The sequence below is a fragment of the Rhipicephalus microplus genome, chromosome 1 (genome assembly GCF_043290135.1).
Source record: "Rhipicephalus microplus isolate Deutch F79 chromosome 1, USDA_Rmic, whole genome shotgun sequence".
NCBI lineage: Eukaryota > Metazoa > Arthropoda > Arachnida > Ixodida > Ixodidae > Rhipicephalus > Rhipicephalus microplus.
The window spans coordinates 233,262,588-233,276,666 of record NC_134700.1 but is presented as its reverse complement, the minus strand read 5'-3'; the positions used below and the strand labels follow the sequence as shown (position 1 = coordinate 233,276,666).

Genomic DNA, 14,079 nt, shown 5'->3' with positions numbered 1-14,079 from the left:
GCGATTAGAGAAGAAGCATGGCGAGCGCAAAAGACGCTATTTCTGCAGCCCTAAGTAGAAGCAACGTCAGCGTCTGCAGGGGATAGAGGAGAGAGAATTAAAGATGGGAATAAGAGTGGCGTCTATGGCCGAGGCCGTCTTCTACAGACAGCTGCCCAGTGTCCTGAAGGAGCTGAAGAACGGCAGGTTTTTTTCTGGGCAGCTGCGGGTAGGTGGAGAACGAATGAAAAACCATGGAAGTGCACTCATGGAATGCTCATGTTGATTCAGTGGTGGCGAAGGCCACCAAATTGTTATATCTTATATAGTGAAGCCTGAGACAGGCGCCGGCATGTTCACAATAAATGGTGTACTTAGCATACATTCACCCTATGCCTGAATACGCTTGCGCCGTATGAGGTCGCTTGACATATTTCTTGGCATAAGTGACAAATATGAAAAAAAATACAGAAGAGGGCTGCAAGGTTTGTCCTAAGCCATTAATAAAAAAATGACAGCTGTACCAATATGAAAAACGAACTAGGAAGGGAAGTGATATGATCGCGTCGAATTAAACTGCGGTTAAAGCTCCCATGTGTAGCATTTCATGGTAAAACTCGCATTCAATAATGATTGTACCTAAACAGTCTTCTTCGTGCGATCTTAATTGTTTTAGGATTTTCAGAATGTCATATCAGGTCTATTTTTATATTATTTGTTTTTTGCTAGTTTCATGACTGAATGAAATGCCTTGTAAAGAGAGAGAGAGAGTAAAACTTTATTGAAGGGGAAAGGGAGAGGGGCGTTTTAGAGCCTTTATGGTTGGGGCCCTACGTCCAGGGCTCCACTGGCCTTAGCCGCCCGCCGGACTTGATCCAGTAGTGCGAGCTGCACCCCTGGGTCCGAGCTAGCGAGGTGTGCCTCCCACTGCTCCATACTAGGTGTTAAAGGTTCGCCGAGAAAATTGGTTATGTCGCTTGGTTTACGATCGCACCCCCACGATATGTGGTAGAGAGTCGGTCTTCCACCGCACCATGGACATACAGCCGGGTAAAGAGTTGGATGTATCGCGTGTAACTTCAGTAGGTGCGGAAATACATCCGTTTGAATTTTTCTAAGGTCAGTGGCCTCTTCCCCATTAAGGGATCTGTGAGGTGTTCCACATTTTTGACGCGTGAAGCGCTGGTGAGCTAGAATCTCCCTAGGTAAAATTGGCATGGTCAATGAAAGAGATGGATTCTCCGCTCGGTTACAAAACGCACGAGCTAGAGCGTCCGCCCTTTCATTGCCTTCGAGACCTGCGTGTCCCGGGCACCAGATCAAGCGATGGTGGTGAGTGAGTTTGGATCCTAGCAGCCTCAGCCCCATTGCTGGAAGGCGGCCCCTTAAAAAGAGCCGGCAGGCTTCCTGGGAGTCGGATAAAATAACTGATGGCTCCCCTCTACGCTCCTGAAACCTTAAGGCTAAGGCTATGGCCATCGTCTCCGCCTTTGTAGCCGAGGTCGTGCGTACGGAGGCACTCGTTAGCAGCGTCATGTTGTTGTCGACAACAGTAATTATGTGTCTCTGCCAATCGAAACTGGCCGCATCGACGTACGCGACATTTGAAGCTGAGCCGAATTGCTTTCGAAGCCAGTTTACCCTCGCAGTACGTCGCTCAGCGTGAAAGTCGTGATGCATATTTTTGGGCACCGGTGCGATTGAGATTCGCCTGCGGACCTCTTGGGCTACGTCGACCAGCTCCTCATCAATGTGCTGTGGGTGGGGCGAAATTCCTATTCTAGTGAGTATCGCCCTGCCTGCTGAAGTTTCACTTAGACGATTCCTCTGAGACATGAGGACTGCGGCACTGAGCTCAGCATAAGTGTTATGTATACCGAGAGCTAGGAGCCGCTCGGTCGGTGTGCTGGTGGGTAGACCAAGTGCTGCCTTAAAAGCGCTTCTAATGAGCACATCCACCTGGCTCTCCTCACTTCTGTCGAGTGAGTGGTACGGTAGGCCATACGTCACTCTGCTCAAAACTAAGGCCTGGACAAGCCGGAGAGTATCCTTTTCTTTCATGCCTTTTTTATGATAAGTGATGCGACGGATCATTCTAGCTATCTGTTTAACCGTAGTCTTTAAGGTGGTTATCGTGTGACTGGCTTTGCCATTGCTTTGGACCCAGAAGCCAAGTATACGGGCCTGAGTAACCTCGGCTATGGCATGGCCGTCTACCTGTAAGTTTATGTCACCGTTACTTTTGTAATACTTACTGTGTATTCTTATGAGTTCAGATTTTTCAGGCGCACAGCTCAGCCCACTATTTCTTGCGAACTCTGCCACAGCTGTCGCAGCAGCCTGGAGGGTCTGCTCTTTCAGCGCCAGTGAACCCTTCGTAGCCCAGAGTGTGATGTCGTCCGCATACAATGTATATCCAAGGTGCGGGATTGCTTCGAGCTCGTGAGCAAGTCTGCGCATAGCTATGTTAAAGAGCAAGGGGGAGATGACTGCCCCTTGCGGTGTGCCTTTATTTGGCATCGAGAACGGCACCGATCTCGTGTCGCCTATCCCAATAGTTGCCGTCCGCCCAGAGAGGAAGGATTTAATGTAGTTAAATGTACGTTTTCCGCAGCCGATTGTGTTGAGTTCAGAGAGAATGGCCTCGTGCGAAACATTATCAAAGGCCCCTTTGAGGTCGAGGGCCAAGACCAAATGTTCGCCTCCCCTGGGTACGCAACTCATGACCTCTTCTTTTAAAAGGAGGAAGGCATCCTGGGTTGAGAGTCCGGAGCGAAAACCAATCATGGTAGCGGGAAACAGATTTTCTTTTTCAATGTAATTTTGAAGCCGTGTCTGTACTACTCGCTCGTAGAGCTTGCCCATGCACGAAGTAAGCGAAATGGGCCGCAGGGCTCCGAGCGATGGTGCTTTACCGGGCTTTGGTATAGTTATTATTTTGGCTTCCTTCCACTCCGGAGGAACGTGACTTTGGGACCAGCAGTGGTCGTTGAGAAATTGCGTTATCTGCTCAAGAACCTCAGTGCTGAGGTTTCTTATCATAGCGTTTGTTATACCATCCGACCCCGGCGCAGAGTTCCGATTGGCTGCCTGGGCTGCCGCGAAAACCTCTTCTTTCGTGATTGCGGCGTCTAATGTGGCATTCTCGCTACCGATGTACTCTAATGTACTTGGCGGAACCACATCAGTACCGATATAACGGTCTTTAAGCGCCTGGATCAACTCTCCGTCGGTGCCGGGGTAGCTGTGTACTATTCTTTGAAGAATGCGGTTCACGGAGGATTTAGATTTGTCCGGCTCCAGCATGGACCTCAGTATCGCCCACGTCTGGCTAGTCCCTAGTGTACCGCGGAGAGAACCGCAAAACTGCACCCAACCATCGGTGGCAAGTTTCGTGGCGTATTCATTCGCTTCCTCCGACAGAGCAGCGATTCGCCTGTAGAGGCAGCGGTTGAGGCGTTGTTTTTTCCACCTCTTGATCAGGCGTCGCCTACTATCCCACATGTGCAATAGGTGCCGGTCTATCGCAGGCGCCTCAACTGTGCGCGCTATTTTCTTAGAGGTGGCATCATGCGTTTCTCGAATGAAAGCAACCCACCCACTGACATCACAGGGCGTTTGCTCCGGCAGAGGGCGCTTTCGAAAGGTCATCCAGTCTGTCATCACAACGTCACCAGCGACACGACGAACTTTTGGTGATGCTATAGAGGTGCTAAGAATATAATGGTCACTACCAAGATTTTCATCGAGGTTTGACCACGTGGCATTTTTAATGTTGAAGGTGAAGGTCAAATCAGGGTACGTGTCCCTGCTAATGCTATTACCAAGCCTGGTGGGTGCTGTTGGCAGAGTGATAAGGGTAAAACCTAATTTAGACGTGGTGTTCTCTAATAACACTCCCTTGGGTGAATCCCGGACGTAGCCCCAAGCGGTGCTCGGAGCATTAAAGTCGCCCACCACCACTAATTGATTTCTGGTGCCAACGGCTCGAACTGCCTCGTTTAGGAGTGGGCCGAAGTCGTCATTCCGGTTTTTGGGAGGACTGTATATGTTTAAAATTTTCGTTCGTACTTTTCCTCGTTTTTGTGGGAAGACATCGATAATTTGGTGATTAATGTCAGTCTGATCGTAATGATCTAGCGCGACTGTCATGAAGTTACTCACCAGCGCTGCAACGCGGGGGTATTTTGGATCGTATAATGTGTAATATCCCTGCAATTTGACGGGACGGTTCCCAACTTCTTGCAGGCATATTACATCAGGTGGGATTAGTGCCGAATGGATGTAATTCTGCAATGCCGCCGCTCGTTTGTGGAACGTGCGACAATTCCACTGCCAGATTTCTAGGTGGTCGGAGTTTTGCGTGGAATTAGTTCGCGCCATGGTGACTACTGCCTTTATTGGGGGGTGTCTGCTTTCTCCGTGATTCGACGGTCCTTCGGTAGTGGACTGCTCGCGGAGGTAACACTGACCCGCTTGTTGATGGCACGCTGAATGCCTACAACTGAGTCATTAACGTATCGTCTTTGTTGTTCCGTTTCTGCTGCAAACTCTTTCCTGTATTCCGAAAACATTTGATGCATTTGCTGCATCATCTGCTCTCGGAGTTCAGACGCTGCTCGTTGCTGTTGTGATTGGAGTTCTCGCATTAAGTTTCGCAAGCTCTGCAACTGTTCCCCCATCTGTAACTGGCTAACGTGGGCCTCCTCGCTAAACCTCTGAGGTATGTCTACTTTCGCCGTTCCTCCCTCCAAAGAGTGGGCTACGGTTGCCCTGGAGATAGCATGAGTGGCGTTGTTGTTCGCCTCTAAGGCGTTAAGCCTGGCTTCAAGTTTGGTTTCTAAAGATGATATGATTTTGTGGAACTCCCGGCGTTCCTCCTTAATCTGGCATCGAAGTTTCTCGTTTTCTAAAGCAAGCTGCTTATTCTCGGCAACCATTTTCTGATATTCGGGATTCTCAATTAAGGGAGCAGATGGAGACACAATCCTCGCCCAGCTCACCGTGTTTGCTGGCTGGCAGGCGGCTGCCTCCGTCCCCTCTTTGGGCGGCGTCAAGATTTGTACCAGCGCTTTCTTCTTCTGCTGCTGATGCTGCTGCTGTTGCTGCTGCTGCTGTTGCTGTTGCTGTTGCTGCTGTTGCTGCTGCTGCTGCTGTTGTTGTTGCTGCTGCTGTTGCTGCTGTTGGTGCTGCTGCTGATGCGGCTGTTTGTTGAGTTGTTTTCTGGACGCAGACTGGGCTCGACCCTTTGAGGAAGCCCGTGACTTGGATCTTGAACGTGAGCGTGATTCCACTGACGAGTCCCGCTCGGAGCTGAACCAGCGTGGATGGTGCCTCCGTTTTGGCTGATCCACTCGGGACCTCCTAGGCGGAACGTGTTTAAGCTTCTTCTTGCACATTTTGTCACCTGTCATATGGTCCTCACCACATATCACGCACTTAGGGGTACACTCGTGTCCTTGTGCGGGTTCACTTGTTCCACACGTGGAGCATACATTGGCGTCGGGCGTTGGGCACACGTCAGTTCGATGCCCTGTGGAGTGGCATACCTTGCAAGCCTGCCTCGTAGGCTTGTGGGGATAACAGATGGCTTCCGCTCCCATGAAATAGACGCACCTAGGCAGTGTGCTGCCCGTGAAGGTAATGATGGCGGTCTTCGTAGATCCGAGCATGCGTGCCCGCTCAATCTTGACCCCCTGTGTTCTCACACGGAGATTCGCCATGAGTTCTGCTTGAGAAGTCCCCGACGGAATACCATGGACTATGCCTCGTAGGACGTCCTCAGGATCCGCCACATACGAGTTGAATGAGTGCACTCGTCCCCTGATATTCAGATGCGTGATCTCTCGCAGCTCTTTGGCTACATGCTCGTGGGGCGTCGATACGATGATAATATTCGAGCCCGGGTGGACGCGCAGCATGAAGCAACCACCGTCGAAGTGTCGGTGGCAAGCGTCTATTACAGCGGTGGAAAGTTCATAGCCGAGTACGTCTTTTACGGCGAGGCCTTTGTGAGGCCTAAGGATGATCTTTATGTCGTCCTTTGGCAGGGGCGGGAGCGGACGGCGACTTCTCGTACGACGTCGGCGCTTCACCTGATTTCCCTGCTTCGGTGGGCTGCTTGACGAGGCGTTGCACTCCACAGCTTCTGACGCGTTTTTCTGGTTTTTCTTCTGGTTCTTCTTTTGCCGGCGTGTCAAAACCGTGTGCCAGCCATCCTCCGTCCATGCGGCACCATCCTGGCGTTCCCCTGCAGACACATTGTCGACTTCTTCGGACGAACCCTGCAGTGACCAGGTCTGAACGTCCATTTGAGTGGTTTCTGTAGCAGACTCCTCATCTGTGTGAACCAGTGGCTGCTCCTGAGGAGGCCTCGGTGTTTCCTGAAGAGCGTCCATCCGCCGACGCTTGAGACGCGACCACGACGCAGAAGCCGCTATGCGGCGGTGCGTCTGGCCGGGCGCGACGGTCGCTGCCTCGAAGTTTTCAGCTTGCAGAAGACCGAAAAACAGCCACTCACCGCTGAAATTCGACGTTCACTGTTCGCTGTACTTCACGAAATCCGATGCACTTCAAACAACCAGAAATCGCCGAAAAACCATAGAAAATCTGCGGAGCCGATGCGACGCGCGTCCGCACACCGTGGCCCCCTAGCGGCCAATCCCTTGTAAAGAGAACAAGTGTGCTGTATCGATGAAGGCATGTTTTCTTTGACATTGTAAGCTGGTCGTTTTTCATTCACCGTTTTATATTGCCTGAGCTTCAACTAAGCGCGCGAAACTTGACCAACTGTACGTGTTTTTAATCTTTCACGAATCGGCTCTTTACACGTTGATATATATAAACAAATAGACGACCCTGCCTCGCCGCGCAGTGAGCAGGCGCCTTTGCGGTGGGAAAGCGGCTGACATTTGCATGGCGCTCCGTTCCCACAAGCGGGCGCGTCGCAAGGTTCGCTTTCGCGCCATAAGCGATACCCCTGATAGCGCGTACGCTACGGCGTGCGAAGTCGCAGTCACTCGCGCGGTTGTTACATTATTCGCTCATGATCGCCACTTGGCGGAGCCCCAGCCTTGTCTACACAAAGCGGCGCGCCGGCTCGCGATTGTCCGGTTAGCGGAACGCGTGGGAAACTGGGACGACCGGCCATCGTCGGGTAGCCTATAGCGGCAGCGCCAGGCGCCGTGGTGTATAAATGCGCGGACCTGCGGTGTGCATGCCGGTAAGAAAGGTCGCATAGGTCGGTGGGGGCGTATGCGCGAAAGTGCTGTCGCCTCTGGGCGCCGAATCTTTTCGCGTCTGAATGAAGACGCCGGAGCCAGCGATGGCCCGGTCGCTCATGCGTAAACCTCGTGCACGCCCGTTAGGGCGCACGTGCACGGTTTCCGGGGCTGTTCACATAGCGTTTACACTATTACGTGCGCTATAGGAACGACGCGGAAGTCGAAGCTCGACGTGCATTGATGCCTGCATGCTTGCAGTGGCGGGCAGATAACGGTCGCTTGACAAGATTGCACGATTCCGAACGATCGTTCGACGGGACGCCTCTTTCATCGCACGCGTTGCCTACCGAACGCTAAAGCAGAAAGCGTTCTTCCTGTGTATTGTTTCGCCGAGTAAATCGTGCTAGAATCTATCTTCTACATGCAGCGCGGCAAAAACGGTATTGTCCCGAGAGAAGCGTTCACCCTCGTAATCGTCGGTCCTGTCAGTTCTAACACCCGCTGGCACGGCTCTATCGTTCGTTCTCCCTCTGTTGTTGTATACAGTCCGATACATTCGTTGCAAACCGCGACGGGCGCCACTCGAGCAAATGGTGATGCGTTCTTTGCTCGTGTTCTTATGGTGATGTGTAGGAGGAAACTTTCGTGGAGAAGTTACAAGTTTCTGATTTTACAGCTATATAATATCTCCATATGCGCGAAGCAGGGGCACAGCCATAAATTTGTGGGGAGGGGAAGGGGGGGAGGGGCTGTTCAATTATATATTATGTATGATCGTGCATACTTTTGTATATGTGCGTATATGTATACGCAAGCAAAAATGGAACAGTTTAAGAGGTTTGAACACCCCTACCCCTTCTCCCTTTGGATACATTCATGGTGCGAGAGAGAATGCGCAGAGAAGGAGGAAGATAGCCGTTTTAGAAGCCTACGTAAATGGCAGTGTTATCATATGCCATTAACAATAGCTTTAATACGCATTAAATCATTTTATTTCTTCATGACCATTCGAATTCCCAGGGGTTAAGGAGGAGTTACATCTCTCTCTCTCTCTCTCATACCTCAAGACGGTGGAAATGGTCGGAAGCTGTCCTAAGAAGCAATGCACCTAAAAATCGGGCGAAGAGCTGAATAATCGTTATTGTGCATGTTGGTTTAGTAATATTGGTAGTAAGTTACTTCATGCAGGGGTAAGAATAGCACCGCACTACTCTGTCCTGACCCCTCCCCCTTTTTCTCCCTCCCACTCGTCTCACGCGAATGTGGGATGGGAGGGTAGCATTACTGATACGGAAATCAAATTGCGTGCACTATAGAGAACCGCGTTTCAATGTGACAGTATCGCAAGAACCGACGAAGGCGGATGTGAGCGCTTAGTTTTCTTCTTCTTATTTATTTTTTCATAATACAATTGATCAATTAGCCAAACCTCTAGAACACGCCTCGAAGCATACATGCATTTTCTTTTTGCCCGGAGCACGGAGTAATGCCGGTGATTAACAAAAATCACAGCATATCCACTCAGTGCATGTGGGGCGAAGCATCCGTCAGTTCTTCCGCGCGTCATTTCGTGCGTCCGTCCATCTGTACCTGCGTCCGTCCGTGCATCCGTCTGTGCGTCCGTCTCCGTTTATCAGTGCGTCTGTCCCTACGTCTGTCCATCCGTCCGTTCATCTGTCTATCTGTACGTCCATCTAGTGAACGCTCCAAGTATACCGCCATCTCGCATCTTTTCATCATATATTCATCATATAGAATGATCCCCATCCAGCGGACATCCTAAGGACTAAACAAGAAGTGGCACGACCGGAATAGAGGAGCGGCATGCTCGCTAAACCTTGCTAAACCCAAGTAGGTTACGCCCAGCGAGTTTCACATGGCAACCTTTTCTGCTGAGATAGTGCTCAAAGTGCGTCCTTCTGATGCTAGTTTTGTTTATTAAGCATCAAATTCAAGGCAAGTTTTATTGAAGATCGAGTCACCGATACTCGTCTCTGTAGGTTAGTTCATCAGAAACAACTATATTTTTAATTATGGTTAACGCACGCTGATTTCCTTCACAATTAAAAAAAGTGCGCGCATGCCGCTTCTCTAGTCCAGCCGTGGAGGAGGCTACCTACTATACTACTACTACGACTACTACTACATACATTGCGGACGCTCGACTTACGGCTTAAGGAGCTTCGCCCCTAACAAAACTTGAGCAAGCGCTTCCAAACGTTTGTGGCGTTAATCACCTGCGTCCTCTGTCGCTAAGTAAGGACTTGTTTGTTGTCGCTGGGACCCAATGTGCGGAAATGAATAAAACGGTTCCTCCTCCACTGCACTTCATCTTGGAAGAGGGGCAGTTTTACTAGCACCTATTCTCTGTCACGACGGTCTAGGCCCGTATTCAAAAAGGAATAAAGCTACAGCAATCGCTCGTAAACGAAAATTCCAACCCTTGCAGCTGCAGTCAAGATGCTGCGCTCGCCATTACAGAAGCCTTCGCCTTTGAGAGTGAACTTGGTGGAACGCTCAACGTTATTGCGTGAATGCCCTGAAGCCTCTGCACTATTCACATGACGACGGCTGAGGGCAGCCTCGCCGCAGTGCGGCCGTCGTTCCCCACAAAACAACATGGCGCAGACCAAGCCGGTGCAGTGATGATTGTGCGAAGCCTTCTGCCGCGTTTGGGAAAAGAAAATAGTTCGGTGCACTTTCTGGATGTCACAGGCGACTGCCAGGCGCGTTGAGTGACAACATTGAATCACGTCCTCACCGTTCACGTACTGCGACGACGACCGTGACCTCGTGACTTTTTTTTTTCCTTTCCAAATAGCGATGGTGAGGTGATAGCCAAGAAATCGAAGACACCAATAGCAAACCTTGAACCATACTTGCCCCGCCACGTATGTATAGTGGCTAAGGTACTCGGCTGCTGACTCGCAGCTCGCGGGATCAAATCCCGGCTGTGGCGGCTGCATTTCTCATGGAGGGGGAAATGTTGTAGGCCCGTGTACTCAGATTTGGGTGCACGTCAAAGAACCCCAGGTGGTCGAAATTTCCGGAGCCCTTCACTACAGCGTCTCTCATAATCATATGGTGGTTTTGGAACGTTAAACCCCCACAAATCAATCAATCAACTTAACCATACTTACTTGACACGTGATTTCGCTATCACGGCCTTCGAGCGCTTAGAAATAGCTCACGGTACCACTTCCGATTACTGACCCGTGCTTCGAACCACGACCACTTGGTGCGGTTCACACAGAAAAGAGGCAGAAAGCAGAAAATCAAGGAATTTTAACTGCTTTGCGCAGGTCAGTCCTGGTTTTTCACTTTCAACAAACCTTGGGAAGAGATAATGGGCACGGGAAGGCAAGTGCACTGAAAAGTGATAAGCACACGGGCGGGCAAACCAGTTACAGTGTACTCAAAGGTTGTCAGTGCAACAGTTGTCAGGAAGTACACCAAGGATTAACTGAAGCCGTGAAGCGCACATTTACCCTGCGGATTAACGCTTGCCTCTTCTATAAATTTGTGCTAGCTTTTCAACCACTGCGTTGGAGCCAGTTGCGGCTTGCTTTGAACGGTGAACACGAAAGCTACAATTGTTTATACAAAATGAAACACAGAGACGAAGAGAGAGAGAGAGAGAGAGAGAGAGAGAGATGGCTCAATTTGGCGGGTATAGTTCAGCAATACATAGTAGACTCGTATTCTATGTACACCACACAATAATGGACGCGGCAGGCTAGCAACGTGACACAGTTGTCACACTACCGGGGTGTCCTCGTATTCGCATTGTACACCTGACCTCATATACTCAAGCTAACGCAGATCACACGTCGATGACAACGTCACAGGCACTGAACCAATTACTGCCTCGCAAAGAGGCAGGGTGACAGGACGTGGATTTTCGCAACGGCCATAACGCGAAGCAATTGTCACGAACCGGTGTACTTTAGGGAACGTGAGCGAGGACAAGGGGAACCCGCTGGGCGCACTGCACGCGGTTCGCGCAGCTCGCGCGGCCACTCTCCCACCAGCGAAACACACAATGGGACCCTGACCCGAGAGCGTGTGCAGAGGAAAGCCATTCAGTCGGAATCGATCAAGACTTCACGATCCGATTCAATGGCTGGATGGCCGCAAGGAATGGGGGTCGCAGTCTGTGCGCGCAGGTCGGTCGTTAGAACGCACCAACCGTCGAAAACTGCGCGGGGCTGTCCGTATATACTGGAGCGCTGTGTGTAGGGGATGGAAAGGGTCCTCCACTTTGTGCTTGCCTACCTTTACGCGCATTCTTTTCTAGAACTTCTCTTTGTCGCTCTATTTTACGGATTTTCTAAGCGGTTCACGAGGTACTTTTGTAAAGCCTCAGCCCTATTATTATATATAGCTTTCCGTTTGCCTTTCCCGTCATTAAAATTTTTGCTTCGACGCGTGGCACTCTCTTTCGAAACGGGGACCCGTTTGAGAAGACACATAACTGTGTTTAGGTCGGAGAGAGGAAGGCAGCGTTGAAACGTTCAGCTACGTTATTCTTTTTTTGTCAGCCTCCTCCTCATTTTTTAGTTTTTTTTTTCTATCGGCCGTAGGCTATACTTTCACACCCTCCGCCATGCTTCAAGAAAGCTATCATTTTAGTTTTGCGCGCACCCTCAAAACGCAACCTGTGTGGTCACAGTCGTGATGCAGTTAGGCTGTCGTGGAGGGACTTTACTGTATGGACGGTTCCCAGATTGCAAGCGTTGTACCCCCCCCCCCCTCCAAAACAAAAAAAAAAAACTTCCGGTAACCTCATTTATATACCTTATCCTAACGTCAAAACTGAAAGCACGTTTTTAAGTTGTTTTTTTTTTCAGGAAAAGTATCTCTCTAGTTTTTCAGATAAAAGGAACGTGCGTAAAGTTCAAGGAAATCTTTCATAATTTTATGTAACTCAAAAGAACATTTATTAGAATATATTTTGCCAAATAAGAAAAGGAAACTGTAGAAAATCAGCGGGCTCTTTTTTAAAGATCTTCTTGCCCATTGATGCTATTAAAGCACATCGGTGAACAAAACCCGATGTCATCAAGGGCCTGTGTCTGTAAACATTGAAAGGGTCCTAAGGTGTCCTGCTTTGTCAGCACCGGTACAATCTAGCGGGCTAAAATGTACAACCGGTAAACTGCAGTAAAGTCCGAAACGTAAACTCAGGGACGCCGTCATCTGCGAGGAGGACGTCCACCATACCAAGGCGCGCGCAGTGTTATGTGCCAAGCTGCGCGCAGTTCTTAATATTTGAGCGAATGACTCGACGAAAAGTAGTCCATGGCCACAAATTGGACGCATATGGACGTACTTGAGGAACTTGTTCGTAAAAGTAAGCGCGGCACTGAATTGACGAGGACGGGACGGATAGAACACCCACAAGCGCTGCCAGAATATGCCACAAGCTAAAGCTGCGCGGACGCTGCACGCTTCAGTGGCGAGGCAGACTCGTTAAAGCCCTGAAGCGCCCTCTTCTTCTCGTTCTACACGGACATGCTCCAAAACATTTTACCCAAAAACTTTGTCACCACGACGAGTTGTTCCGACGCATTCCGATACACTGTAGGAGCGGATGTGGGCTTTGGAAACAACAACGATAAATAACGCTAACAAAAACGAACCGAGCAATTGACATGGCGTTAGCTACACAATTAAGTAGAATATCAATTGAAAGAGCACTTGTCAGCCAATCTAAAGCCAGGAGTCGTTTCTGAAGCCTTCTCTCTGAACTTTGCAATCAAAGTTGAAAGAGGCCAAAATCGTTGTGTAGTGAGGTAGCAGGCTGCCTGCTCAAATCCTCGAATGGTCTGAGAAGGGGCGTTTTGTGCACGTTATTAGAATTACGCCTAAAATGAGCTAGTGGTTCCTATAGTATCTGAAAGCGAGGGTCGTTTTAAAACATCATCTGCAGATATAATCTTTGCGTGTGTGTGCATGTGCTTCCCATACAGTTGAAGCGGGGCACCTGGCCACCGTCGAGAAATGTCATGACATGAGTATGTCCTGACATCCTGGGGATTACACGGTTCATGTCGCATTCCACGTGCGTCGGCACTGATCGACGTAGCGGAAGCTCACAGACCTGGTCATCAGCAAGAGGTCTAACGTACCCGATGTCACAGTCACATCGATTTTGCCAACATATTGCGTCGATTGAAGACACTTCACTTCTCGATCGGGCACCGACTGCCACGAGGCATGGCATCTGTCGAATCTTCTTCTTCTTCTTCTTTTTCTTTTTCTTCTTCTTCTTCTTCTTCTTCTTCTTCTTCTTCTTCTTCTTCTTCTTCTTCTTCTTCTTCTCTTCTTCTTCTTCTTCTTCTTCTTCTTCTTCTTCTTCTTCTTCTTCTTCTTCTTCTTCTTCTTCTTCTTCTTCTTCTTCTTCTTCTTCTTCTTCTTCTTCTTCTTCTTCTTCTTCTTCTTCTTCTTCTTCTTCTTCTTCTTCTTCTTCTTCTTCTTCTTCTTCTTCTTCTCTTCTTCTTCTTCTTCTTCTTCTTCTTCTTCTTCTTCTTCTTCTTCTTCTTCTTCTTCTTCTTCTTCTTCTTCTTCTTCTTCTTCTTCTTCTTCTTCTTCTTCTTCTTCTTCTTCTTCTTCTCTTCTTCTTCTTCTTCTTCTTCTTCTCTTCTTCTTCTTCTTCTTCTTCTTCTTCTTCTTCTCTTCTTCTTCTTCTCTTCTTCTTCTTCTTCAGGCTGTACACTTCAGATGCTGCGTGCGTTTGAACAACGGAAAAGTCATTGATAAAAAACAAGAGAAGTTTAAACTTCGCTCAATGCATCATCACCGCAGCCATTGTGGTTGGGCACCAACATAGCATAGTCACAAAACCATCTTGCGCAAGTACTGCCCACGTCGTAAA

The 14,079-nt window shown here is 49.4% G+C and overlaps 3 protein-coding genes across 4 annotated transcripts in view; 2 read left to right on the top strand and 1 right to left on the bottom strand.

Moving 5' to 3' along the window:
- Window positions 1–14,079, top strand: part of LOC142761647 (myosin-IIIb-like) — a 410,699-nt gene that overhangs the window by 47,904 nt on the left and 348,716 nt on the right. The gene's annotated exons all lie outside the window — the stretch shown is intronic.
- The window catches only part of LOC119160162 (uncharacterized), a gene marked incomplete in the record, with an annotated part of 240,686 nt that overhangs the window by 114,742 nt on the left and 111,865 nt on the right, over window positions 1–14,079 (top strand).
- Window positions 1–14,079, bottom strand: part of LOC119166429 (elongation factor-like GTPase 1) — a 409,196-nt gene that overhangs the window by 292,849 nt on the left and 102,268 nt on the right. The window lies entirely within an intron of this gene.